Source organism: Dasypus novemcinctus, chromosome 6 (genome assembly GCF_030445035.2).
Source record: "Dasypus novemcinctus isolate mDasNov1 chromosome 6, mDasNov1.1.hap2, whole genome shotgun sequence".
Classification (NCBI taxonomy): Eukaryota; Metazoa; Chordata; class Mammalia; order Cingulata; family Dasypodidae; genus Dasypus; species Dasypus novemcinctus.
Genome location: NC_080678.1, coordinates 84,814,384 through 84,839,648, shown reverse-complemented (window position 1 = coordinate 84,839,648; position 25,265 = coordinate 84,814,384). Strand labels below are relative to the sequence as shown.

Below are 25,265 nucleotides of genomic sequence, written 5' to 3'. Positions count from 1 at the left end.
CTCTTCTATTCCTAACTTTCTAAATTAATTCTTCTCTTAAATCTTATTGTTCCTTCCAGTGTAACTCACAGCACATTAGAGAGAGCAGAGAGAAATAGAAGCAAAGAAATGGGTCTATAGAGTATAAGTTAATTAGGGATCTAAGTGAGTGGTGATGAAATTTGATGACACGGAGCCCCAAAGTGAATTTAGAAGCTTATCTTCTTAAAATATTTGAGAATAAAATACAAATAGAACTCCAAGAAATATTCAGTATATCAAGCAATCTATGCGAGCTTAATAACTAAACCCTATTTCCTGTTTAACTATATATTGCAGCACTGCTGATTGCATCCACATACAGAACTTGCTAACCTTTATCTTCAGTGATTTTGCAGGTAATTTTATTTTTATAGATGTATGCATATACAAATACTCAGAGAGAAAGCTGAATTTTTCCTATGGTTACCAAAAATGGATAAATACGCATAAATGGGACTCTAAACCCAGAGCTGTAAGTGCCCCAGCTCAAACCACCAGGTACACTTTCTAGCTAAGGAAAAGCAACAATGGTTATATGTCCTACCTTGCCAATTTGTTTAACCTTAATTCAACAGGGTCCTAGGTACAGCATCTGCCCAGATAATAACCAGAGGATGCTGTTTATGATAATGGCAAGAATTAAAACAGAATTTTACAACTGCTGCGCTGAAAGAAGGCAAAAGTCCCCACACGAATATTAAACAGTGTAAATAAAAAAGAATCCACTTGTTTTTATTTCAAATACATACCAGTTTATCTACCACCAAGCCGGTGTAAAGACAACATTCACAGAGCTTTATAGGTATGCAGGTAATCAAAGTAATAAACTCAACAAGCACTTTGGAAGCTCCTTCCCACCTGCAAGTCTACTGTTGCACAGATGAAAATGAATATGACATAGCTCTTGCCCTCAATAAACTGTATCTGGGATGAGGGCGCACGGAGGGACTCTCTGGTAGCTGAATCACTGCCTTTTGAGACAGACTGTGGTCAGTTCTGTTAGAAAGATCCAGTACCTGAGGCACACTGGTAAAGAACTGAGTCATGATGACCAGAGGGCTGCAGAGTTTCATGGATGAGAGGACATCTGAACTGTGTCTGTAAGAACAGACAGAATTTTGATTGTCTGAGAAGGAATTTCAGGTGGAAGGAATCTCATGAACAATGTTCCCTGCAGGAACCACAACAGGTTCTGAATCCCTGAATCACTGTATGGAGCAAGCTTCCCTGAGGACTTGGGCTTTCTCTTAGCCTCAAAACCATGAGCTAATAAATTCCCATTGTTTAAATCAATCCATTGCATGGAATTAGCTTGAGCAGCAAAAGAAACTAAAACTGATTTTGGTACCCGGAGAGCGGTGTGCTGCCACTGCAAATACCAAAAACTGTGGAAAAAACTTTGAAATTGGGTAATGGGTAGAGGCTAGAAGATTTATGATATGCTTGATAGGGAAAGCCTAGGTTGCTCTGAAGAGACTATTGGGAGAAAGATGGAGGCTAAATGTACTTCAGATGAGGCCTTAGAAAGAAAGGATGAATGTGTTACGGGAAATGGAAAAAAGGCGATCATTGCTTTAAAGCGGCAGAGAACTTGGCAAAATTGAGTTCTGACGTCAGGTAGAAGGCAGAATTGAAAACAATGAACTTGGATATTTAGCTGAGGAGATTGCCAAGCTAAGTGTGGAAGGTACAGTCTGGTTTTGCCTTACAGCTTACAGTAAAATCTGAGAGGAAAATGATAAGCTGAACACTGGACTCTTAAGCATAAAGAAATCAGAGATTGATGGTTTGGAAAATTCTGAGCATATCGAGATAAGATGATCTGAGACTAAGGTTTGACCTCCCTGAATATCAGGAAAGCAAGTCCCTGGAGACCAGGGCTCTATGTGACACTTTAACAGAACATGGATCCAGTTAGCCACTTCAATGGAAGTCAGAGTTGGAAATGCAGTTATGCAGGAAATATCTATGGAAAGTTCTACTGCCTGATGGTTTGGACCCCTGTGAACTACATGTAAAGCTGACAAGTTTTATTGTGAGGTTTGTATGAGCAGAAGCATTGCCACCCTGGACTGAAAGGGACAAAGAAGGGACAAATTAAAAGAAGAATGATTTCAAGGGCAGAACCATGGAAGCTTGAGGTCTGGACTGAAGACATCTCTGGCAAAGAGAGTAGGTCTATTCATATGCATGGAAAGGGCAGGTCTGCCCTGGAGCTTAGAGGGGGCAGGTCTACCATCCAGTTGTTCAGGGAGAGTGCTGCTACCCCAAGTCTCTGAGAGGGTGGGGTCTGTGTCCTGTTTGCCATCCTGATGCCTAGAAAGGGAAGGACCTTCACCCAGCATTCAGGGAGAGCATGGACACTGCACATGCACTTAGAAGGGGATGACCTGTGGTTTCATCAGGCCCTTGGGACAAAACATGGACCCATAGGTGACTCTCAGACCTTGAAATCTAATGGAGTTTATCCTATTGGGTTTCATAATTGTTTGGGGCCCATGACCCCTTTAATTTCTCCCCATTGGAAAGGGATTATCTATCCTATGCTTGTCACTTCATTGTATAATGGAAATAGGTAACTTGTTTTCTAGATTTCACAGGCCCACAGGCAGGAGAACTGTAGCCCAGGACAGGCTACACACATAGTCAATCTTGATGAAACATGTTTACTTAGCATTGTTACTGAAATGTCTTAAGGCTTTGGGGATGTTGTGATAAAATAAAAGTGTTTTGCATGTAGTATTTTGCCTTTTTAGGAAGAGTGGTGGTTTGGAGCCATATGCACCACAGGAAAAAAAAAAACCAAAAACATGTTCTTAAACATAATCCATTCCTGTGGGTGTGAACCCATCCTAAGCAGAAACTTTGGATGAGCTTACCTCAGTTAAGGTGTGGCCCACCTCAATCAGAATGCATCTTAATCCTATTACTAGAATCCTTTAAAGGCAGAATAAAATTCAGACAGAAAAACAGAAAGCCATGAAAGGAAGGAGCTGAAATTCCAAGGAAACAGGAAAAGAATGGAGAGGCCAGGAGAAGCTGCCATGTGCATTGCCATGTGACAGGGAGCCAAGAACCAAGGATCACTGGCAGTCGACCCCAGACACCAGTCTCAAAAAGAAAACATTGCCTTGTGATGCCTTGATTTGGACTTTCTCTTGGCTCAAAACTGTGACCTAATAAATTCCCATTGTTTAAACTGACTTATTGGATGGCATTTGCTTGAGCAGTCAAGAAAACAAAGTCTTTCATGAGGTGAACACCTATATCACTTAGGATTATGTTCAGCTGCACAGAACAAAATAAAATGAAATCAAAAGGCACTACAATATCAATGGTCTAAACAAGACAGAAGTTTATTTCTCTGGTATACAAAAGATGTCCAGGGGCAGGCAGTCCAGGGCTAGTATAGTGGCTCCAAGAAATCATTAGAGACCCAGTTTCCTTCTAACCCTATATTCTGCTACCCCAGGTGTGTGGCCTTCATCCTCATGGACCAATATTGATGCTTGAGTTCCAGCTAACATAGACAGAAGAATGGGATGGGAGTGGGGAGAAGCCCTCTCCCTTTTAAGACTTTCTGAAAGACCCACACTGTACTTCCACTTGGCCACATGGCCACACCTAGCTTCTAGCTGCATAGGTAGAGGAGAGAGCAATACAAGCAGCTAAAAAATTAAATAAAATAAAGTAAAATAAAATAAAATAAAAATAAAAAATTAAAATAAAATAAAGTAATAATATATATAATATATATTATATATATATAATATATATTATTACAATAATATAATAATATATATATATATCAATAAAAGGATGGAGAGAATGGCCTGAGAAACATCCAGAAATCTCTGCCTCGAAATAAGAGACAGTAAGAGAAAGCAAACTGCACTTCCCTGCAAAGCTCTGGAAGAAAATTCCAATGAATGGCAAACACATACACTGCAATTTCTACTCCTTCTTCTCTACAATCTATTCCTCACACACCAGCCTGAGTCATATGTTAAAAATGTAAGCCATGCCCCCAGTTAAAACTGTCCAAAGGCTTTCCACTGCAAATCACGTTAAGGAGTGCAGATCATATTTGGAATATAATGTCCCACCTGCCTTGGCATTGTCTGTTTTCTCCTCCTGAATCTTACCTCTCCCTGATCTTCGTTCCTTGAGCAACTCCTTCTTGACATTCAGATCTCAACTTTAATGCCATCTTCTCAAAGAGCCTTCTCTGATTTCCCAGTCATACCATAGCACATCGCCCTAACTGAATTCTCTGCCTAGCACTCTTCACTACCTGGTGTTTTCTTATTTATATATTTGTCTCTTTTTTCATTAAAAAGAATGCTGCCATTAGAGTAATGTCTTATCTTCTTCACTGTTCAAAAACGTTCCCCCGAACCCCATCTATTGGGCCAATCTGATACAAGCACTCGTCCTAACACGTAAGTAGGTGTAGCAGTTTGATATTGTTTATGAACTACAAAAATAGATACTGCCCAGGGGACCTGAATCTCTGCACTGACCATGTGATAGCCAGGCCCTGAGCCTCAACAGACTTGCAACTCCTACACTCTGGTTTATTGGACTTACCCCAGTCAGCTAACGTGGAGGTGAAGAAGGTCAACCACCACACCAGGGAGCCAAGAGTGCCTACAACTGAAAGCAGGAGAATTGCATCTAACATCCATGTAGAATCTAAGACCCCTCTTAATGTAGATGTGGAATGGACACAACCACTCTAAGGTCCACAGGATGGAGGACTAGAGTATGGATTAGAGTGGACTTATTGATATTCTATTCATGAACTATTGTGATTAGTAATTGAAGAAAATGTGGCATTGCTGTGGAGAAAGTAGCCATGGTGGATGCTGGGGGTAGGGAGTAGGAGGAAGAAATGTGATGTGGGGGCATTTTTGGGAGTTGGAGTTGTCCTGGGTGGTGCTGCAGGGATAGTTACTAGACATTGTATGTCCTCCCATGGCCCACTGGGTGGGAGAGTGTGGGCTCTGGTGTGGACCATTGACCATGAGATGCAGTGGTGCTCAGAGATGTATTCACCAAATGCAATGAATGTCTCATGATGATGGAGGAGGTTGTTGTTATGGGGGGAGAAGTGGGGTGATGGGGATTGAGGTATATGGGGACCTCATGTTTTTTTAATGTAACGTTAAAAAATCAAATAAAGACAAAAAAATTTTTTTAATAAAAATAAAAAAAAATAGATGCTGGATTGTGTTTGTAAACTGGTCTGTTCCTCCAGGTATATTAGATTGTATTAGATTCTGAGGTTTCAGTTTTACTTTATTAAATCAATATTAAGGGTGGCAGACTTGGCCCAGTGGTTAGGGCGTCTGTCTACCACATGGGAGGTCCGTGTTTCAGACCCCGGGCCTCCTTGACCCATGTGAAGCTGGCCCATGTGCAGTGCTGATGTGCACAAGGATTGTCCTGCCACACAGGGGGGTCCCCCACGTAGGGGAGCGCCACGCACAAGGAGTGTGCCCCATAAGGAGAGCCGCCCAGCATGAAAGAAAGTGCAGCCTGCCCAGGAATGGCACCGTACACACGGAGAGCTGACACAACAAGATGACACAACAAAAAGAAACACAGATTCCCATGCTGCTGACAATAACAGAAGTGGGAAAAGAAGATGCAGCAAATAGACACAGAGAACAGACAACCAGGGTCGGGGAAGGGAGGGGAGAGAAATAAATAATAAAATTAAAAATTTTTTAAAAATCAATATTAAGGCTTTTATTTGACCACATCATTAGGGCATGCAGGGTTGAGTCCCCACCTCCTTGGTGGGGATAAAACAGATTTTCATAAGGAAGTCATGGCAAAGGAGAACACAGAGAGTTTAGTTTTGGACCCTGGAGCTCTGGGGAAAGAGCCAAGCTATTTGCCTGATAGTTTGCTGCTGAAGAGACCAGCACCCTGAACAGCTGAGAAAGCCTGGAAAGAAATGAGCCCCAGGGAGAGACAAGCCTTATCCCAGCCTACAGTTGAGAATGGAAGGAGCTGGGACCGCGGAACCTTAAGAGGAAGAGGAACCCTTGCAGATGTCGGCAGCCATCTTGTTCCAACACATGGCAACAGACTTTGGTGACGGAAGTAACTTATGCTTCTACCTCAAATAAACACCCTTTATTGAAGCCAACAGATTTCTGGTACTTTGCATCAGCACCACTTTGGCTTACTAATAGAGTAGGCATTCATTCATCTAACAAGTATTTACTTAATACCTGCTAGGTGCCAGGTATGATGACATGCTGACATGTTACTGCCCCAAATAAAGCCCATTTTTACTATGTGAGCTGACCATACCTACATTAACACTTGTTTCAATGGTATTCATTTAATAGAATTTTCTTTCCTGAGACCCTGAGCACAATAATATGACTTTCAAGGAGCAAAGTGACAGGCTCCATCTGTGTTGACAGTAGATGAAGGTATGGAGTAGCAGTTGTTTTTACGGCATCCTAAAAATCCCAAAGTGAACAGCAGCCGGAGGTTTTAAAAAAAGTTGTCCATGAAGTCAAGAACAGATGCTGACCCTGGACACAATCCAGTACATTTTCTATCCTTAAAAGACAGATTCATACCCACAGATACTCATAAATGTTCTGTGCAGGAAATCCGTGGAGCTCAACTGTAGGAAAAGTGATCCAGGAACATTCTATGGTTCCCATGAACTCTTGGAAATGTGAGGATGAAGCAATAATGATGCACATAAGATGCAGAAAGATGCACAGGAAAGATGATGATGAGAGAGAGAGAGGGAGAGAAACAGGGAGACAGAGAAGAGAGAAAGAACACTGCAAGAAGGAAACAGGAGAAAAGGGAGAAAGAAGGAAAACAAATCAAAGAGAGAAGAGCTATTAAAAATGCTGAGTTGAAAATGTTTCAGATGGCCTCTGACATCTAATAAGTCATCTGTCTTTCTCAATACAGAAAAGTCATTATTTACTAGTGAACTAATACCAGCAACTGTGACAAGTAAAAACAACAAAGCCCATAAAAATATAAAAAGTTCACCCCTTGCAGTTAGGCGAAAAAAGAATGTATTCAATTTTTAAGATGAAAAACATTTGAACTGACTGAATTTATTGTAATGCAACTTGTATTATATGTTGGGAAAATGAAAAGGGAAAAAAATATCCACTGCTCAGTTGGTCTTCAACTTTTCCTTGGAAAAAGAATACAATGCATTTTTTAAGAGCATGAACTCTTCATAGAAACCAGTCATAAATATCAACATGGCACCCTGGCTACATGCCATCAATTCTCATAGCAGAGCATGAATTAATAGCACCATCTGCCCTACCGAGAAGGACCCCCATAAAACCAGCTGTTCCCCACCTCCTTAAAAGGCGTAACCTGGGACTGAAGTGCAGCACGAGAAAGGAGGGTCAGATAAAGGAAGAACTTGAGGGCTTTAAGCCTTCAGGCTAAGCAGATGCAAGGGAGGGTTTTCTTCCCCAGGAAGGCCTGGAAGCAATAGTGTGTATAAGCAGAGGGATAAAATTCAGGCAAAAAGGCAGCACAAGGAGGCCATTAGAGGCAAGGGAAGCCTTGCTTTCCACATAGCCATAAATATCATCATCATTCTAGACTCATCATTGATTTCTCTCTTTCCTTCATTCCCAACCAACCTATCAGCAAGCACCACCACTCTCTTAAAAATGAAGCCTGAATCTCTCCACTCCTTTACATCACATTCTCTCTCCCTAGTTCATGTCACCGTCATCTGTCTAGGCAGCTACTGCAATGACCTCCTAATGGCATGCCCAGCTTCTTTCTTGCCTGCCTAATTTCCAACCAGCAGCCAGTTCTTGAAAAACACATATGGGATTCGGTTATGTCACCACTTAAAATCCAGTAATGGCTTCATTGGTTTCCCATCACACTTAGAAAACAATCCAAATTCCTCACGAGGCCCAAATATCACATGGTCCACTCCCAGCTGCCCTCTCCCCATGGTGTTCTAGTCCCCCACACTCCTCACCAGCCACACCTGCCTATGGTCTTTGCACATGCTGCAGTAAATATCTGTAGAATGAATGGATAAACAAGATGAAAAGATCACAGCTTTCTAGGGCCCCCTGTGATTATCTAAATCACAACTCCACCCATTTTACATGAGAGGAACAGAGGCCTAGAAAAGAAAATCAGCCATATCTGCAGTCACAGTTGCCCTATGGTATGGTGCGCCTTCTCATGCCACTTTCCTGCTGCCTGGGGCTGGAGATGTAACTCAGTAATTATCAGATAAAACCCCAGATTATACTGTGCTTCCTAAAAGCCAAGGAACAACTCAAAACTTGAAGAAAAGAAGAACAACAACAACGAGCAGCCAGGAGGGCCATAGAGGTCACATGGATGTGGAGAAACAGTGGCTGAGAGTGGAGCCCCATGACAATTCAGACTGGAATCGGTCTCAGAAAGATGGGAGTGAAGGGATCCAAGGCAAACCACAGCAGCAGTAAACACCCTAAATAGAAAAAACACATCAGAAGAAAAGAAGCACATTGTTTCAGTCCAGGCTACCTCTATCTAACATGACCCTGGGTGTCAACCCCAGCAAAAGGATTATTACATAGAGGTATGAGAACAAAGCCAAGGGAGGGGCTCTGGTCCTAGCTCTGCTCCTAACTCGCCCTGGTGTTCAGTCACTTGACCCCTCTGGTTCTCATTTGGAATTAAATCAGGATGGCCCACACTTGTGTCATTAGGTACCCTTTCATGACTTCTACTATACCCACAGATACTGCATGTACTAATTACCAAGTATTTAAATGTCAATAAATTTAGTCTTAAAAGAAACTTTATATTATGCCCAAAGTGAAAGTATCATTTGTCAATAACCAAAAGGAATCATAAATGCAAATAGCATGAAAACACCATATTATCATGGAATTTCAGCTAACTGCTATTTGTTGACTCCTGAAGGTTCTGTGCCCGAGGCATCCTCTCTCTGTCTAAAAGACAGAATCTGTTAAGTGTTAGGAAGCTGCTCAAGACACACCACATCAAACTGGAGCTTTCTCCTAGATGTACTCCAAAGGGTTGAAAGAGAAGTGAAGAGAGTAACACGCTCACTGTGTGAGTCCACGCTGGCCCGCGCCGGGTCAACGCGCACTCTAACACCATCGTGCCTGTGTCCAGACACAGCCTGCTTTGGGAAATGCAGATTTAAACTCCAGTCTTGAAGCCTCCACAAAGGTTCTGCCAATTTTTGACTGAAGACATCAACCCGCAGTGGGTGTGAGCCACTTGATAAAACAAGCAAGGGATGGAGTGATGCCGAAAGTCTTAACAGTACAGGAGATACAAATCATTGGAGGGGATGACAGTGGTGGAGATGATGATAGTACCACAATTAACATTTATTTAGTGCTTGCTATGGACAAGGGGTCAAGCTAAGTAATTTACATTTAATCCTCACACTCACTCTTTGAGACAGAGAGGTACAATCATTACTCTTATTTTACAAAGAAACTGAATTTTAGCCCAAAAAACCCAGAATGTTTATTATTTCAATGTAAGAGAACTGAGATCATACAAAATAATTTTTTCCAAGCTTTTTGTCCATGACCCACAATAAGACATTTGACTATTTTGACTATAGAAGCAACGATTTCCTGTGTTCACCTAATATATTTTCTACTGGGACTCAATACAAAAAATACATACCTAAATAGATATAGATCTGATACAAAAGCTACATAAGCCAATATTTATCCTAATTATGTGCCATAATTAAATCTCTTAGTGGCTGTACTTTATTTTAGAAGATAAAAATTATATTGAACATTTTTTATTGAACTCATATTTTTTATTCGGTTCTATTTTTTCATAATGTTGGTTACAACCCACTAAATTGATTTTACAGCTCACTAATGGGTTGCAATTCCCAGTTTGAAAAATACAGACTTAAAGGAAATCTAATCATAATCAAGAAAATGACAGAGACACCTGATCTACATGATAGCTGGTATTTCATTCCGTCCTCCCAAGTAGTAAAGCAAGAAGAACCCTAGGTCCTAGCCAAAATATTTGTTGAATAAGTAAAATTTTTAAATTGGACTCCAAGAGGAGCTATCATGCAAAAACAAAAAGGAGTTTAGTTGTATAAAGGAAATATAAGATAAAACAACTTTGATAGACATCTAATTTCTTAAAATCATTAAAATAACAGAAAAAAACTCTTATTTAAATATTTAAGTATGAAGATAAATAGCAGAAGATACCCTGAAAAATTGAATGGGGTTGCCGGCGGGGAAATGATTCAGGGCTAGAGAAGGGTAGAACTTGGGACTGCTAGCATTAAGCATAACAATTCTATTTGACTCTTTAAGTAGCATTCATGCTTTTCTTTGCTAATATATATATATATATTTAATTTTAAAAATTCAATCATAATAACAATTGAATGGAGGGGAATGGAAACTAGATTGGAACTCTGAAGGCCTGCCATCTACATAGTGAAACTAGAAAGCTACTGGACTTCTTGGCACAATAGTTTCTTCTTAAGTAAAATGAAGGAATAGACTCTGATGCTTCCTCTATATCTAATATTTTAGGACCCTGTGACCATAAAATGCCAGTGCTGATTTTCAGATCTTTTTTAAAAAAATTTCTGTAGGTTTACAGATAATTCAGATCATTTTAACGCAAGGAGACAATGCTCCAAGATCACCCAAATGATGAAAACTCCCAATATAGTCTAAAGAGAGTAAGGCCAATAGATACAAAAGGACAAATATCATATGATCTCACTTATATGAAACAAGCAAAACAGGCATATTCATGAAGCCAGAAATTGGAATACACATTGCAGGGGCCAAGACGGGGAGGAGAATGGGAAGTTAATGTTTAATTGGTATGGAGTTTCTGTTTGGGCTGATGGAAAAGTTTTGGAAGCAGATGCTGGGGATGAAGGCACAATTTTGCATATGTAACTGATATCAATGAATTGTACAAAAGGAAAAAAATGGAAATTTTAGGTTCTATATAAGTTATCACACACCCACATCCACCCCCCCCAAAAAAAAATAGAACAGTACAACACAGTGTGAATAGTGCGCTAAAGTTAACAGCATAATCGTAACGATATTTTTTCACGAATTGTAAGAAAGGTACCACACTAACGCAAAATGGTAATAACGGGGCAAAATGTGGGTGTGGGATGGGGTTACATGGGAATTTTTTACTTCCTGCATGATGTTTCTGTAAACCTATAACTGTTCTAATGAAGAAAGACATTTTTTAAAAAGTTAGGCCAAGCCTAGTGGCTCACCATCAAAGTAATGTATGCAATCCCACTGACTCTCCCTCGGGGGAAGTCACTAAACTGGGTAATTTCTACTTAAGACTGGTCCATATCATATTCCATAAATTATAATTTTAGGTATCATATATTTTTTTCTTATTAACATAGTACCTTTCTTGGAGTTCATTCGTGAGTGTTTTCAATATAGAGACAAAATTTATTTGAATAATACCATAATTAAATCTCTTAGCACTATATTTTATTTTAGGAGGAAAGAATTATACTGAACATTTTTTATTGAACTGTCATTTTTATCTTAACTGTAGCTTAACCTCATAATCTAATTATTTTTTCTAAACCTACTTTATTGCTAATAAAAGAAAGATATGAAAAATTAAATTACATAATAAAGCATGAAACAAGTATAGCTATCATGAGACTTTCAGAGTGAAAATCTAGCATGAACTAATTTACACTTACTGAAAAGTTGTTTTCCCCCATACTGAAAAAGATTAAATTGAATTTAAAAACCTCTTTAAGTGGAATAATAAACCAGGCTCTTCTAATCCCTACATATACCTTTAGAACCAAAGCTGAAACATTATCATGGACTATCAACTTTTCAATCACAGTAGAAAGAGGAATCAGCCACCCCTACAAGGCCTACTTCTCTGTTCTCTGTTAAAGGGATTTGTGAGAGAACCACCCCTTTTTCCTTCTTCTCTTTCTTTTAAGGCATTAAGGGTTTTGTTTTTGGTTTTGGTTTTGTATTAAAGATTTATTTTTTATTTCTCTTCCCTTCCTCCTCCCCCCGCCTCCCCCGGTTGTCTGCTCTCTGTGTCCATTCACTGTGTGTTCTTCTGCGTCCGCTTGTATTCTTGTCAGCGGCACCAGGAATCTGTATCTCTTCTTGTTGTGTCATCTTGCTGTGTCAGCTCTCCGTGTATGCGGCACCACTCCTGGGCAGGCTGAGCTTTTTTTGCTCAAAGCAGCTCTCCTTGCAGGGCACACTCCTTGCACATGGGGCTCCCCTATATGGGGGACACCCCTGCATGGCACAGCACTCCTTGTGTGCATCAGCACTGCACGTGGGCCAGCTCACCACACGGGTCAGGAGGCCCTAGGTTTGAACCCTGGACCTACCATGTGGTAGGCGGATGCTCTCTCAGTTTAGCCAAATCTGTTTACCAAGGCATTAAAATTTTAACTCTAAGATAACAAATATGCTCAATTTATTTCTTTCCTATTTTCCTTTACAGTGTGTCCTCAATGTTTCTATCCTCCCTAAGGGCATTTTCAAAAATACAAACCCTCAAAAGTATGTCACTCTATACCATGTCCTGCAAAACACCTGCACAGAAGAGCATTTCAAAAACGGTTCTTATGGTGATGAAATAAAATGTATTCACAAAGGTAATTGTCTTGAGATGTTAGGAATCCAGTAAGTAACATTTAGCTCAAGGATCATCAAATCTTCCAACATATATTTGTAAGAATCTTTGCAAATAGTGACACCTTCACTATAAATCAACAAAAAATACAAAAATGCATGTGTGTGCTTCTGTAAATTACATTCATATTTTCCTGACTCCAGATCTAGAAGCTCTGACTTAGCAAAGATAGCAGATCATCCCTTCTTCACCCTTATTTGGACTAAAAATTTTTAAGAAGTTATGCAGTTTATCCATTAATTGCAGTGAATGAAGGTTACCAAATCCATTGCAGGGAAAATTCAGTGGGTTGGGATTTATTTTATATTTTTGGATTGTTTACCCCAAACATGACCACCAGTCTGAAATTCAATCATTTGTTTAATGATCTCTCAACTAACTTGTGTATAGCACTTAATCTGTCTAAAACATGGCAGGGTATTAGGTGAATACAAGATACAAAACTTGGAAAACATGGCCCTTGTCCCCAGGGGAAGAATTGTTGATCTCGTTGGAATGCTGAGACACTAGTATGAAAAGAGGCTGAATCAACATAGCAATTTTACAGGTGAGAAACCTGGCAACTGCTTTAACCAATGGTTCCCATCACCAGTGAGAAGCCATGATGATATCACGGACACAGGACCTGATGTGAGGGAAGGCACTTCACCTGTGTGGTGTTTTTCCAAAAAACCATACCCTCAGTCAAATTGTGAGAAAATGCATCCAACAAACCTAAGCTGAGGGAGAGCCCACAACATGCCTGAGAGTGATCCTCAAAAGTCAGGAAAAATGAGGAGAGAGCGAATTGTCATAGGCCAGAGGAGTCTAAGGAAACACAGCAACAAACACAATGTGGAACCCTGGATGGGATCCTGGAACAGAAAAGGATACTAATGAAAAAACTGCTGGAATCCAATAAAGTCTGGAGTGCAGCTAACAGTAATGTGCCAGTGTTGGGTCCTTAGATATGACAGACTACCACAAAAGGGGAACTGAGCCTGGGTAAGGTATGTATGGAAACTCTGCATTATCTTTGCAATTTCTCTGTAAACATAAAATTATACCAAAATTAATCCTAAAAAAAACAAGATGTTAACAAGTGGCACATGGGTTTTTAAAAGAACACAATGAGGCTGCATCTTAGGAAACTGCCAACATTCGAATTTTATGAGCTACAAAAACAGCATTTTCAGAATCACTGGGGGCTGGGAAGTCCTTCTGGTGAAGGACTGGACATGGAAGGAATGAGAAATAGCAAGAAGGATACATTCCAGGAGAAGGGAGACAGTGTGAGCAGAGGTAGGAACTCAGAAGGTGTGTCAGGAAACAGACCTGCCTGCACATATGGAGAGAAGACAGGCTGGCCAAGGTGGGCTAGGACCAGATCCCAGAGAACCATGAGCAGGAAGTCTCTTAGGAATATAAAGGACCTGGGTCCTCAATTTTCCTACATCAACAAAGAGCCTGGTCCTTCTTGGGGTTTAGAATGCCCTCCAGAAAGGACCGCCGCCTCTAGTGGCCCTGACACGTGAGCTCGCCCTACCATGTCAGCAAGCACGTTTTCTAGCCCAAAGTTAAGTTCCAGCATAATGGAAATTGCTGAACTACAAACTGGCAGACCTCAGTTCTAATTCTGGCTCTGCCACTAATGGGGTGAGAAACCCTAAACAAGTCCCTTACCCTGTTGGATGTCAGATTCCTACCCCAGAAAGGAAGGAGTTGGATGAGTCTCTCTCAAAGGCCCTTTCCAGCTCCAAAGTGCTCACTCCACCACAGAATGAAATATGTTTCCTGGCTCTCAGAAGCAACATGTGGTTTACTCAAGTAGAGAGAATGATGCAAGGGCCATGAAAGTAAAAACAGTTAGAATAAAAGGACTGTGTTTTTATACACAAGAGTCTATTCTTTTATGATACATGTCTAGACCCCTCTAAATATTTAAACAACAATATTGTACCAGTAAGAAAACTCCCTAAATCAGGTTCTGTGGTTAAGGAGGATATATGAACAGATATGATCTTATTAGGGCCCTAATGTAACTCAAAAACAATTTGTCATATCTGACGGATATTGTTAAATTATGTCCACCTGCCAGAGGCAACGAGAAATTACCAACCGCCTTGACTTATACTCAAAATTCCCTAAAAAGCTCCTGTAGATGTGTCCAGGATATGTGTTTTTTAAAGCAGTAACCTAATTGTCACCAGCACATAACAGCCAATGTCTCACAATTTCTTTTCATGTATATTTTATTACGGGGTCCAACTGTTTCAACACCCTTGTGGTTCGACTGTAATGTAGCTCAAGGAACCCCCTAAGTAATATCACAAAATGCTTAACATCTGTGAAACTTGGACCCAAAAATGTCCCAATTTTTTCTTCCATCGGGTAGAGGGAGGAGAGGGAGGAGAGGGGAGTGATCCTGGCCATGGTTTCCATCCACGATCCTCTTCGAGCTCCAAGTTCTTCTTTGTCACCTCACAGACGGGAAGGGTATTTCGCGTTTACCTTACTAGATGCTGAGAATTATTTCATACCACACTCGCCATGCTGGCGGTCCGTTTAAATGAACCCACTTCCTTTCCTTTCTCTAAACATCTGCCTTATCTCTCCTTCTTGCATTCCAATATTTTAATTAAGTGAAACAAAAGGAAAGAGAGAGGGGAAAAATGAAGTGCGAGGCATGTAGCATATTTCCCAAGCTGTTTCAAAACTTCTCAGAGCTCTTTGGTCTCCAGTGGTGTTTGAAATATTCTTTATCCCACTAAGGAAAGGATGAAAAATCGATCTCCTCCAAACTTCAAATACTGAACATTTCCACAACTGCAGACTGCAGGAAAGAAAGGCAGGCTTAGGAGTTACCAGACCAAACAGGAAGCAGTTCTCAGAGGGACCACGGCTCATCCCAGGCAGCTCCACGGCCAGAGTGTGTACACAGAGCCGCCATGAGAATAAACAGCAGCTCCACATCTAAGAGAAATCAAAGCAAATCTTAGAGAAACTGAACCTAGAGTCAAACCTCAGTAATTCTGATTAACTGGGGGGAAGGGGAAAGGTCAGGTTGGATCAGGACAAAGCCTTGATGTTGCTGGGCTTTTGTGGGTTTTTTTTGCACAAAACACAACTGCCTTCATTTTAAGGTTCACCCCAAGCCATTCCTCCAAGTTCTCGCACAAGCTCCCTCTTGACTCCCATTGACCTTGTGCCTTCACCACAGCAGGCTGCTCACTGCTTTCCACACAGACCATGACCTTCTCCATCCCTAGGCTTTCATTCACCATTCTCCTGCTTTGCTTGAAATGCCTCGTCCTTCACTGTCTACGAAGTAAACTCCTCAATTTCCCACCTCCCCCTTCAAATGTCACCTCCCACACATGGATCCCAGAACACTTTGTGCACAGCAAGCACACAGAAAGTGGCTCTCAACCCTGGCTGAGTGTGACTGAAAGCACCTGCGGAACTTTTAAATAAAATACCACAACCACGGCCCAGGGCCCATCCCCACCAATTCTGACTGAGTAGGTCGGGGGCACCATCTGAGCATTGTGTTTTTTAGAGTTCCCTAGGTGACTGTAATGTACAGCCTGGATTACAAACTTTTGGTGCAGAACTTAAACACTGTTTAGGATGGGTTCCCTACATCCCAGTAAGAGTGGGCCTGACACAAAATTTCATTGTGGGCAGAAATGGACACTTCAAGAGGCTTCTCTAAGAATAAGGGGCTTGCTTCATATGGCAAAGCTGTTGCCCCCATATGGCTTATCATCAGCACTCATACATTTTTCATAGCCCACCTCCCCAGCACCTCTACCAGGGGCAAGACCCACAGGAGGACCCACACCTCTAGCCCAACCTGACTTCTCATTATGTCCCCAAAACAGTAGGCTCTTTGCCACCCTGTGTCTGGTCCAGTCCAATGGTATGCCTTGATCAAGCCCAGCTAACCGTTTCCTCTCTGGAAGCCTTCCCCTGACCACTTCAACCACCAGGGGTTTACTTGCCAATCCAACTTCCACTTAATTAACACCTGTTATATTGATTAATGATCTCCTGTATAAAAACTAAAAACTTCACTGTGGAGACAGTAAGCAACACATATCTCAGAGAGATTGTCACCTCCTGCCCATAATGCAAGGCTGGACCTATAGTATGTGCTATGCAAGGATTTGTTGACAAGACCCACCCAGGGCTAGTCCTCTTCTTTCCAGGAGAGGTTGTGGGACAATAGAAAGAAAGGTGAGTATTGAGAATTACTGTTAATTAAGCTCCGAAAAATCCAGAGCTAAACTATCACACCAACACCACTGTGGTAGGCAAACTTCTAAGGCAGCTCCACAACCTTTGCTTCCTGGTGCTACTTCCAGGATTATGTCACGTTATGTAGGATATGGGAATCTACAGCTATAGTTAGGGTTTCTAATCAGTTGACTTTAAGATATGAAGATTATCTGGGTGAGCCTGGCCTAATCACCTGAATCCTTTTTTAGATGCAGCAATTTTTACTGGCTGGTAGCAGAAGGGGAATTCAGAGAGATGTGAAGCATAAAGATAGATTCAACAGGAGAGCAATATCCCACTGCTGGCTTGAAGATGGAGATGGGCACATGGAACAGACCTGAAAACAACCCCCACCCGAAAGGCAGCAAGAAAACACGGACCTCAGTCCCATAAGGAACTGGATTCTTTCAACAACTGGAATGAACTCTGAAGCAGATTCTTCCCAGATATTCCTGAGGAGAATACACAGTTGCTTACTTCTTGGTTTCAGCCTTGTGAGACCCTAAACAGAGAATCCTGGCAAGGCTGCCCAGACCTCCAACCAACATAGCTATGAGATAACAAGAGGGTATTGTTTTAAGCTGCTAAATTTGTGATGATTTGCTACATAGCAATCAAAAACTAATATAATCCCCAAGCCCCCAAAACTAACCAGAGAAGTTTCTCTTGCAAATTAATACACCTACATTATATGCTTACCCTGATTAATGTATATATATTACACACCTACATTATATCCTTACCCTGATTTATATATATATATATATAGAGAGAGAGAGAGAGAGAGAGAGAGTACACTTTTGAAAGAGTAAGAAGTAGGAGACAAATGCAAAGTAGTCTAATAAATTATGCCTCTCAAAATCCGCACTTGCCTTCTATTCTTCTACAGGGAAAGGTGACAAAATGACCTAAAATTCTCCATATTGGGTGCTATTAATAGCAGTCATTTATGAATTATTACAAATCAGACCATCCATCTCAAGTCCTATTTATTGAGCACCACCTTTTTGACAGCTCTGCCAGTGACCAACAGAAGCTCATATCCTTACTTAACTCCGCAAGTCTGCTATCTGGGGAACTGCACAACCAGCACGTGATAAATATTCACCTCTGTAGTCACCTCTGTAGGTGGGGATCAAGGGGCCCGAGAGCTCATGCCAATTTCTCAGGTAGCCAATGACCCCACGGCAGAGACCAAGAGGCAGGAGGCCACAGAGGAGCATTCTCTACCTCCACTCTCCCCGGGTCACCGGAAATCCACACGCCACCCAGTGCTTGCTGAAGAGCTTCCTGCTGTCAGCCTCTCCGCTTACCCCAGGGCTGTGGGAAGGCGGAGCCAAGGCCCTGCGCCATGGCTGCCCATTCCTTCCAGCCTGTACACGAGACGGGAGCAGTGATGCTGGCATAGCCGCACGTGCCTCCCTGGCAGCCACTTCCTGATCGACGACGGAAGCCACCTCCCAGGCCACCGCCCCGCTGCTGCCCGGGCTCCCGTTTGTCTGCGTCAGCATTTGTCGGGAGACGGCACCTCCATCATCCACAGCGGAAATTGATGTCGACGGCAGAGGAAAGGAATGTAACTACAGCCCATTCTAAAAGCACACATTTATTTTCTTTTATTTCAGAAATGTATGCATTATGTATGGTGGTACATAAACGTTTTTATGGAGCCTCTTAAATGATTTACCATGAGGTATGTGTTGATTATAATGTCTGCTTATTTAAGAGAGTCTTGTTTACCCTATAGTATTTAATACATCAAGACGTGTTTCAACGGTGACACCAGTAAACAAAAGTTACTGATCTACCTCTTGAGTTATAAAACTTGTAACATGCTGTAAACAGCTCTGTCATTTTATTTAGCATATTGCATTGTGTGAGCAGCCTTATTTATCTAGTGGTAAATCTTTATGTATCAAAAATGCTACAGAAGGCACAACAGATAAATTACCAACAGACACTAACATCTGACTAGTTAATCAAACAAATAGGACATGTAACAAAGAGAAAAGCTATAAATATTGACAACAAGCTGCTTCAGTCACAAAAACATTCAATACTTCAGTTCTCAAGTGTGAGTTTTATATCAGTCCCCTGGAAACAGTTTGTATCCTCCAATAAATTTTTACAGTTGATTCACCTGCCTGATACCCCTCAGCCATTTCCTTCAGAAGCTGTCAAACCCGCCAACGATAATATATGGCCCGACCAACAAGAACAGCTGTAGCCATTCTCTCTGCAGGTTCTTGCACCCTGTTCTGCATAAAATAATACATCAAGATTAATTGATTTCCCGTCAGTCTCACAGAACAGAAAATTAATTTTCATGTAGCTATTTTCCCCAGCATATGAATTTTGTACATGGCAAGTAATTTAAGTTTTTAATTATTCATGAGCAAGGAGGGGGGTGGGGAGAAGCATGATAAAGTAAGCTGGCGAAAACCCCAAGGCCAATCCCTGGGCCTGGGTTTGTGCTGAGGTAACAATAGCATTCGCTAATGCCCATATAAATAATATATGTATTAACATACATCTTAGTACAACACCAATTTCTCTCACTCTGACCCAAGACTACCAGGTCACCCTGCGGTACTTTGTCAAAGTCGCAGCGCTGGTTACATGTGATACGCTGTGGGAAAACACAGAACCTGTCAGCCATATTGAATTGACCTCTGCCTGCCTCTCGGTGGCGGCCACAGAGTCCAGGCATGATAGGAGGTAATTTAACGGTCAGTGTGTGAGTGGGACCAAGCAAAAGTTGCTAATCAGCCAGGTGCTACCTCAGCAAGTCTTCCATTTGCAGGTGCCACTGACTTGTGAACAAGAAAATAGAAAGCAAGCATTTGACTCACACTCCAAGCCCCATCTCTCGCAGACTCTCTGTAGACAAGGAGAAGAGAAACTTGTCTCCTCAGAAAGGGAAAAACCACAACGTGAGCACCTCCGGCAAGCCAGCCTATTTGCCAAAATGCCAACTAGAACGCTCCCATTGCACCTACTTTGACATTTCACTGGCCGACGCCCCGTACGCTGCAAAACAAGCAGATGTGCAGGACCTGTCTCCAAGTCAGGGACTTGATTTTAACTCCGTCAGGGCGCACCTGTGCCCTAGAGCACCTTACACAGCACTCCTAGGCACAGAGGACATCGGCCACCGTGCCAAGGATTTTTTGGCCATTATTTGCTGGCGACATCTTCTTCCCTAAGTACTAAGATTTAGTGCAAAATTGGGAGAGCTCTACAAACAATTGATTTTTCCCCCAGCTGAACAATGAGAGTCCATCATCACTGTTTAAGAATCGGGGAAGGAAGAGAATCTGACCAAATCACCAAACTTACTCAGAACCAGGGGAGTCAAATAGTGAGGCAAGGAAGCAGCAGCCACTTTCAAGTCAATGGGAGGCAGAGGGTGAACATGAACCAAGCATTTCTGAGAAGAAAATGGGCTTGAGTAACTTGAGTGGGAAACTCTTGATTAGGGGCACACTGCCAGTCAAGGCCCCATCCATGGGGGGAGCACTTTGGTAAGCAGGAGACAAATGGAGAAGGTAAAAAAAAAGAGCTAAGTCAAAGCATATATATATATATATATATATATATATAACCTTTGTGGGGAGGCACTTGGTTAGGGAGAAGGCGTTGAGTTTGGTGAAACATTAATGAAGCCACTGAAGTAGAAGTATCCATGGACATGCTTCTTTAACAGTTTCTAAAAATGGCCACTCTAACCAAAACCAGAGATAAGACAGGAAATCACAGCTCAGTGAGTTTTGCTTAAGACTTTGCAGGCATGGGTTTAAAAAACAAAACAAGATGAGGAAAGAAAATGTAGCATCAATGCTCCATCAACAAAGGCCTCGCTTACCTGCTGCCAAATAAATCCAGATCATGGTGGTGAGCCACGTGCCAGTGCCAAGAAGCATGTCTGGGCCCCCTGACCTCCATGGATACCTACAGTCACCTCCCAGGGCGGTGGGGGGGTGGGCGGGGCGGAGGCCAGCACCCTTGCCCAGGGGTGATGGGCTTAAGTCACAAGGCCCAGGGAATGCCAGAGAATTTCTCAGCTGATTATTTCCCAGAGCTGAACATATTCAATAGACCGCTTACTTTGCTGAGAGCTCTGCCATACTGGAAGATTGGAAAGATTTAACAAAGCAATACACAGAAACAGAGATTGCCCTTCAGGACTCTCTAGGTTTGCTTTGGTTTTGCTTTGCTTTTGACTGGTGGCCAAGATTCAGAGAGGAAACTTAAGGGCTTGGTCCAAAGGAATCAACTCTGGCAATCCAGTGGTATTTGAGTTGTGTCTGCGTGTGTGTGTGTGTGTATTGAACAAGCAGGGAAAATAACATGGAGATAGAGGAGAACATTAGGCATCCAGAATGGCCACAGCAGCCACCCTCCCCAACCCAGCCCTGCCTTCCCCACCCGCTCAATAACATGGCAGTTGGCATCTGCAGGCAATAAAGGTACATTTCAGTTTATACCTATGTCTGGGTAGAGGGGGTTGTCTTGACCTGATGGGGAGGAAGGGAGTTTCGCTTTATCTCATTTTGAAAATAATCCTATCGAGAACATAAATGAACTCATTATGCACACCGTAAAAAAATATATATGTGTTGGCAATTCTGTAACTAAAACATAAAAAACTTCTTGAAGTCGACGCTGCTGCTGGCATAGCTTAAAGGTCTTTGTTTCTGTAAATTCAATTGAGTGTTTCTATTTCTAAGTCTGGCAAGAGGTTCTAATTATTGTTAGAAGCCTAATTAGCATTTAGTATTACATTACAACAACTGCAGCAAAATTGTACCCATTCTCCAATAAACAGTATTCACAGTATGCAATCAAGCCGCTGTACCGAGCAATGAGAATTAATAGCACCGCACGACAATGGTAAATCCTCCATCTCCCGCTGTGTGTGTTTAATAATTTTTCACTCCTTCCAGATTGTTCCCATCAAGCACAATTCCCAAGGTCCTAATCAACCACCCTCCCCATCAATACTACACAGAGATCTGAGCACTGAAAATTATCTGCAATTTCAAAAAGTGCTTTGTTGCATTATTAGGCCACTGACCTAAGAGGTAATGGGTAAATAGTCTCTGAAAAATGTCCAAAGCACAACATAAATTAAAGCTTATAGTCTTGCCTGCTGTTCTCACCATAGCTATAACTGCAAACTATTACGGTTTTTACACAATATTCCTAACTATAATTTTACACCATAATATTGGTGCAAAGCGCCAAATGTTCCATTTTCACGTGCCTTCATTTACTAAACAAGAAGAGTTTGGAGAGGAAACTCTATTCAGTCCTTAATACTTTACCTTGGTCCTACCCTCCTCCCACTTTCTTGCCCCTCTGTCAACACCCCCCTCCATCCTCCCCACAAAAAAACAGTTGAGAATTAAAGTAGAAGCATTTTTTGGTGGACAGAGGGAAGAGATTTTTACAAGTGGAGGCATGTGCCAGTGTTTTCTGTGTCTCACACACATATGCGAGGAGAAGGGGCTCTGAGTGGACTCGGGGTGGACTGGTGAGTTTTTGGGGGAAAGAGCAGTTTACAGTGCCTTCTGTTGGCTGGCAATGAGTATAACAGAGTCACACTAGCCCACAGGGGGAGGAGAAATGCTTTGCTTCAACAATCTGAAAAATGTACTTTCGGCTTATGCAAAGAGAAAATCTTGACCAAGGAAAATGGAGCCCTGAGTCCCTTATCATGCTTCCAGCATGACCCACCAGGATGTAACACACTGCCCTGCTCAACAATCCTCACGGAGAACACATATTTGTACTAACCTAAGGCGTCGGGGCAGGATGCTGGGGTGGCGGTGCTGGTGCACTCTAATTGTTTGCCTGTCCTGCACAGGAGGCAGAGATAAAAAGAACTTCCAGCATTCAACCCAACCAAACCAACCAACCAAACATTTGAGGGCCTTCCCTCAGCAAAGCTAGATGCTGGATTATCCCGTGACCTTCCCCACTCTACCAATGAAAATACTTTTCTTTCCCCACCATATATCAGAACTCCTCAAAACAAGAGACTTTCACAACACATGTTGATTAATATCATCAATTTCTCAGGAATAATGACTTCGTGAATAATATACCAAGTTTTTTCCAACATCATTATAATATTCTACTGCACTCATTCAGACCCTCACTCACTCATTAATACATTCAACAGACATTTACTGAGTGTCTACTAATGCTCGGGGCACTTAGTAAATAAAGCATACAAAGATCCCTATCGTTATAGAGCATATATTTCAACAAGAGTGGGGGCATATAATCCACAATTATCCTAAATAAATTATCCTAAGTAAAGAAGTAAATTGTATCAGATGTTGGAAGGTGATCAGTGGTCAGGAAAAAGGAAAACCTAGCACACTCTAAGACGGTCACAAACTTCAGAGAGGGGCATCAGGCAATATTAAATTGACAGGTCAAGTAGGGCATCTGTGAGAAGGTGATATTAAAGACTTAAAAGTAAGAAAAAGGTGGAAAGAGAAGGAAAATCTCGATAAGCATCTTAGACCTCCTGAATCTGTGCACTGCCTCCATCCTACTATCTGATACTATAGCTCTCTGGGATTTTGATGATATATATGGAGTGGAGGGGCTTCCCTGCTGATGTGGGTGGCCCTGAAGGGAGAACTCAGATCTCTCCTGTTCACCACAGTGTCCCCTGCAACTGACAGTGGGCTGAGAAAAAAGTACTGAAACATACACTGTAGAAATGAACAAATAAATGAATCAATGGCAACTCATCTATTTTCAGAACCCCAAGAAATTTGCCATATCATATAGCCTTAATAGGTAAAAACCCTTGGAGCTGAAAAGAAAGATTGGAAGGCCACCTTCTTAAAAAAATTCTCCCTCTATCTCCAGGTAGAATGTGTGCAATGCCTCCCATTGGCCTTATTTGAGGGATCATTCCTCCCATTTAGAATGAAAAATCCAATGGATATGAGAGAGCCACAGATACCCCAAAATAATTACCTTCCCCAACCACCTTAAAGCTGCAGGATCCTAAAAGTGGTGTCTGTTTCAGGAGAGAAAATGTCTTCCCTCCTCTCTACTAAGCCTTTGTCTTCCTTCCTAGCAAAAGCAAGAAGATAAGCAACTAAAACATGGTCCTTCAGTCTTCTCCAATCACAGGCCACACCTCAATAAAAAATCCAACTAGTTTTTATCATGTGGTATAGGAAAAGAAAGTCAAATTGTGACACTAAAATGAAAAGACCAGAAGAACTTGCTCGTGAAGTCAGGGCAAGGAGATGAAGAACATCTTCATAGGATGAGAACGGCTTACCTAATGCTAAAAGATAAATGTGACAAATATGGCAGTGGCAAATATGAATCATACAAACCCCTTCCTAGTTCTCACTCAAACAGCAGAAAATTCCACATATTAGCTGATTCTTAGACACGGGAACCAATTAATAACAACAGCAATAAGAACAATAATAATAATGAAGCTATAGTTCCAGAATTCACTACTGTGCTAAATGCCTTCCATACATATTCTCTTTAAAGTTGGAAATTTTGGAGGTAAGCCTGACTGCCCTAAAGACATGTGGTGCCCAGGCAGTTCATCGTAGCTGAGCTCAGGTATTCATATTAATCCACTCCCAAGAGATTCTTGCACATATTGAAATCTGAGACCACTAGACGAGCATTTTGAATACTGGTCCGAATCGTGGTGAACTCTGTGCCTGTCATTCAGAAGAAAGGGACTGACCTTAAATTGGGAGTAATGAAGCACTAGCTCTCCAATGCATTTCTTGATCACAGGCAGTACCATCCTCAAGTCTGAGCGAGAAGAGACCCTTTCCCAAAGCCCTGCTCTAGCCTTCTTTGAGCTATGCCCTCCTCATTGGAGGACTATGGGAAGATGGCAGAGTAGGAAGCCCCAGGACTCAGTTCCTCTACCAGAACAATTATTGATCAGGTAGGAACTCTCTAAATCAGGGGTTCTTAACCATTTTTGTTCTACAGACCTCTTTGCCAGTCAGCTGAAAACCACGAACCCCTTACTAAGTTCACACTATATTGTGTATTATTTAATAAATACATCATACCCATACCAACATGTCCCTACAAGAATATTGGTTTTTTTTTAAAATTTCAGTTCAAGCTCATGGACCCCTGGTTAAGAACCCTTGGTCTGAATCAAGTATTTTGAACTCCAGAATCCAGTAGAACACTGTGAAGCATCTAGGGAAGAACAGGAGAAAAGGCTGGTAAATTGTGGT

The 25,265-nt window shown here is 41.7% G+C and overlaps 1 protein-coding gene across 2 annotated transcripts in view; it reads right to left on the bottom strand.

The window, feature by feature from the left end:
• Positions 1-25,265, bottom strand: part of LRMDA (leucine rich melanocyte differentiation associated) — a 1,093,305-nt gene that overhangs the window by 767,489 nt on the left and 300,551 nt on the right. The window lies entirely within an intron of this gene.